Source organism: Saimiri boliviensis, chromosome 14 (genome assembly GCF_048565385.1).
Source record: "Saimiri boliviensis isolate mSaiBol1 chromosome 14, mSaiBol1.pri, whole genome shotgun sequence".
Lineage (NCBI taxonomy): Eukaryota > Metazoa > Chordata > Mammalia > Primates > Cebidae > Saimiri > Saimiri boliviensis.
Window position 1 is genome coordinate 24,123,469 of NC_133462.1, and position 4,702 is coordinate 24,128,170.

Here is a 4,702-nt window from a genome sequence, read left to right on the forward strand (position 1 = left end):
TTGTTATAATCAAGGGTATTATTAATATTACATATAATAATATTGTAAGAGTTCTTTGTGTGTGTGTATAGTGTGTATATATATATATATATATACACACACACACAGACATACACATATATATAGTGAAGATTTTCCCCGATCTTGAGTCCATTTTCAGATTTCATTTTTTTCTATAAAATGTTCCCTTTTGTCTAAGTTTTCCAATTTAAAGCCATAAAGTTTCCAAGTATCCTCTATTGTTTACATCTCTGCAAAATCTGCAGTTATGTCTCTTTTTTCAGTCCTAAAATTATTTGTGCCTGATCTGTTTTTGCTTTGCTCAGTCTTGCCAGAGGATTGTTTATTTTTATCATCTTTTCAAGAAAAAGATAAGATTTGGTTTCTTCACTGTGCCTTTGTTTTCTGTGTCATTAGTCCTCTCTCTTACCTTTGTTAGTTTCTTCTTTCTATATTCTTTGACGTACTCTGTTGTTTTCTCTTTTTTCTTTTTATGAGATGAGGCCTCACTCTGTTGGCCATGCTGGAATGCAGTGGTGTGATCATAGCCGATTGCAGCCTTGAACTCAGGAGCTCAGGAGACTCTTCCACCTCGACCTTCCAAGAAGCTGGAACTACAGGTGCACACAACTACACCTGGCTAATACTGTTTATTTTTTATCTTTCTCAGGATGGCACTTAGCTCATAAATTTTTAGGCTCCTTTCTCTAACACAAGTATTTAAAAATACGTATTTTGTTCTAAGAACTGCCTTTATATGTAGTATTTTCATTTTTGTTCAATTTTAAATATTTTGAAATACCTATTATTATTTTTGAATCATATGTTATTTAGAAACATGCATTTTTCTTCCAAGATTGTGGAAGAATTGTTTTATTTTAAAATATTGTTGTTATTAATTTTTAAACGAATTGCCTTGTAGTCAAAGAATGTTGTGTTTAAGATATTAATAGTTTGGCATCTTTTAAGACAACTTTCATAGACTGGAATTTGGTCATTTTGTTAGTTTTTAATGTGTTAAAAATATCATGTTTTCTATAATTATTTGTTACAGAGTTCCTTGCATATTTGTCCACTAAACAAACTTCTTGCATTTAAGTAGTCTACATTCTTAATGTTTTTGTTTTCTTTGCAGTTGTTGGTAGTTGTATTAATAGAGTACTAGAATTAAATATTTATTAACACTCATAAATACTCTTTTACAATAATTTATTTTATATTGTTTCAGGTAGTTGGTAGACTAAGCCAGCTGCCTGAAAGACCATGGGGACCTTTTGCCCGTGGGAGGAAGTTGAGTTGGAATGTAGCCCTTCTTGCTGGAGGTAAGGCAGTCTGGTACCAGTTGGATCACTAGTGCATGTCTAGGAGAGAAGGTCTGTGATCAGTCATTGGACCAGCTTTCTGATCTCTACGCATTGTTTGCATTTCAGTACACACTTGGCCATGAGATTATCTGACTGATGATTCTTTGGCTAGAACCTGGTGCATAATAGGTGTGGGGACCACAGCCTCTTGGCCCCTTTGCTGGAAAATCACTGGCACGAGGCAGATTGATCAATAGGAGAAAAGGCACGCAAATTTGCTGAGCATGTGGTGTACATTGGAGCCTTCAATTTCTCAAGTCAAAATGCCATATTTTGGATATTGCTTTCTGAGCCCCAACATTGGTATATTAGTCTGCTCTCACACCGCTAATAAAGACATACCCAAGACTGGGTAATTTATAAAGGAAAGAGGTTTAATGGACTCACAATGCCACATGGCTGGGGAGACCTCACAATCATGGCGGAAGGCGAAGGGGAAGCAAGACACATCTTACATGGCTGCAGGCAAGAAAGTTTGTGCAGGGAAATTCCATTTTATAAAACCATCAGGTCTCTGAGATGCACTCGCTACCACGAGAACAGTGTGGGAAAAACTGCCCCCATGATTCAATTCTCTCTACCTGGCTCCACTCTTGACACATGGGGATTATTACAATTCACAGCCAAATCATATCAGTTGGTTTAAGCATGTGTGTGTGTGTGTGTGTGTGTGTGTGTGTGTGTGTGTGTGGTGTTAGAAGGGTGTATAGTTAGTAAATAAAGAATAACTTAAATGTGTCTCAAAGGCAGAAGAGCGTGTCTACAGGCAGAGAGAACACTCACTTTGATGGTGACAATGATGCCAATCATTTTCACTTCCCCGGGATTACTCCTGCATCAGGGAGCTGCATTTCAATTTCCTTTGCAGAGGCCTCTTTGCCTGTCTTAACGCCACATGGGTGGGGTGGGGCTGACCTCATCTCTTCCCTCCAGGAATGGATGCAGAATCTTGGCCTCTGCAATCCCACCGCCAGAACCACTGAAGGAAACCCTGCCTGAGAGTGAAGCCAGCACAGAAGCAGTGGAATTGAGAAAGGAAGAGAGGCTTTGTTTATGAATCTGCCCAAAGGGATCTCTTGAACTTTCCAATCAAATAAACCAATAGATTCTGTTTTCTTTTATGTGAGTTTGGGTTGAGCATTTGTTGAGAAAGCGTCCTGATCTTTGTTATTCCTGATGATCAAGTGTGGCTCTGCAGGGGGCTCCCACAGAACAAGCCACAGGCGGTCTCCTTTCAAAAGAGGCTAGAAAGGCCTGCCTGCCACTTGTCCCCATCTTTGCCCCAGCTTCTGGGCACAGTGCTTAGGCTTGGTTCCTTGAAAACCTTTCCCAGGACTCCTAAACCTAGCCCCAGATTCACATTTGCCAACTACCCAGGTGTCACCTGGACACACTGTATTTCCTTGATCAAACCCACAACATTGTGTGGAGCACCCATGGAATTTTATTCCTGCCCCATGCAAAATACAGCGTTGGGAAAGAAACTAGCATTGGATGAGAAGTTTCTCTTTCAGGAGTGCTGTAATTTGTCGCAAAGTGTGCTAATCTGAAATGTTGAAATCACGTTATATTTTAAATTCACTAAAAAGCTACCTGGTTAAAAGGACTTGGAGAGAACTCCTGGATAAAAATAGGTTACCCCTTTAGTGGAGAGCACTTCCCCTCAGCCCTCACGGTTCCCGAACATGAGTAGGGCTTCTATTGCAGGTCTCTGCGACTCTGCAGGTGGGCTTTCTGTGGTTACAAGAGAATGGTGAGCTCCTGCATGGAACAGGCCTACTGTGTCAGGCAAGGCAGGGCCTGCCTGTCTTCAATGAAAGACTGGTGGCAATTGAAAACAAATATCCCAGCTTCCTTGATCCTTAGGTGTGTTTTACACAGTCTCCCAAGGGTCCCCAGTAGATGCCCCATCATACCTTCTACACCAAAACTCTCCACATCAGCTTGTTCCCATTCCCCTACTGATGCTTCCTCGGGTCAACTCCCAAATGAGCAACTTTTACTTAAAGCCTTGTTTTAGGGCGTATGTATAAAGGAATGCAATGTAAGACAGCAGCCAATTTCCTTGCTTATCACCATCTATTTCGCTAAAATTTATTTACTTATTTACTTATGTATTGGATTTATTTTTAAAACCACTTTCAAGTTCACAGCAAAATTAGAGAGAAGGTGCAGAGGGTTCCCATACATTCCCCGACCCCCATGGCCTCTCCTTGATCCACAGCCCTTACCAGAGTGGTACATTCCTTATAACTGATAAACCCGAAGTGACATGTTACAACCACCTGGCACCTCTAGTTTATTTAGGGATCACTCTTGGTGGTGTACATTCTATTAGTGACCACTCACTTTATAACATATATTTCCTTATATGGGAGTCAACTTCCCCCTTTTCTCTGGCTTAGAAAGTGTGGCTTGGTTATGAAATTCACGAGGCACTCCTGTTCCTCCCTCTATCTACTTCCTTAGTTGGCTGTCAGCCTTGGACCAGTGAGGAAGCTGAAGTGCAGAGACAGTGAGTAGATAGAAGACCCCCTGATGGCAGCAGTGGATGGTTCAGGACCCTCTACCATATCTGCCTTCCTCCCCCATTAAGATGAGCTGGGGAGGTTGAGGTGGGTGGATCACAAGGTCAGGAGTTCAAGACCAGCCTGACAAACATGGTGAAACCTAGTCTCTATTTAAATATATATATATATTATATATATTAGCTGGGCATGGTGACGCACATCTGTAATCCCAGTACTTGGGAGGCTGAGGCAGGAGAATTGCTCGAATCTGGGAAGCAGAGGTTGCAGTGAGCAGGGAACACACCATTGCACTCCAGCCTGGGTGATAGAGCGAGACTCTGTCTTAAAAAAATAATAAATAAATAAATAAATAAATAAATAAATAAGATGAGCTTCTATGGTCTGGGACATTTATTCTTTTTTCTTGCTAACATTTATATTACAAATATGATTTGTAAATTATTAAAAATTTAAGGCTGGGTGAGGTGGCTCACGCCTGTAATCCCACCATTTGGGAGGCTGAAACAGGAGAATTGCTGTAGGCCAGGAGTTTGCGAACAGCCTGGGCAACGCGGTAAGATCCTGTCTCTACCAAAGAAAAAAGAAATTGGCTAATGGGCATTGGGTAGAGTGCCTATAGTCTTAGCCATTTGGGAAACTGAAATTGAAGGACGGTTTGAGCCCAGGTTGCAGTGAGCTATGACCATATCACTGCACTCCAGCCTGGACAACAGAGTGAAACCCTGTGTCTCAAAATAAAAAATCAGAAAAAATTTTTAAATTAAAAATTAAAATTTAAAAAATAAATACATATAAGCAAAAGAAAAA

At 40.6% G+C, this 4,702-nt stretch overlaps 1 long non-coding RNA gene across 1 annotated transcript; it reads left to right on the forward strand.

Moving 5' to 3' along the window:
- Positions 1–1,236: 1,236 nt before the first annotated feature.
- Positions 1,237–2,485, forward strand: LOC141581176 (uncharacterized). The gene is made up of 2 exons (XR_012513706.1): positions 1,237–1,322; positions 2,298–2,485. It is a non-coding gene; the product is annotated as an uncharacterized LOC141581176 (long non-coding RNA).
- The last annotated feature ends 2,217 nt before the right edge of the window (positions 2,486–4,702 follow it).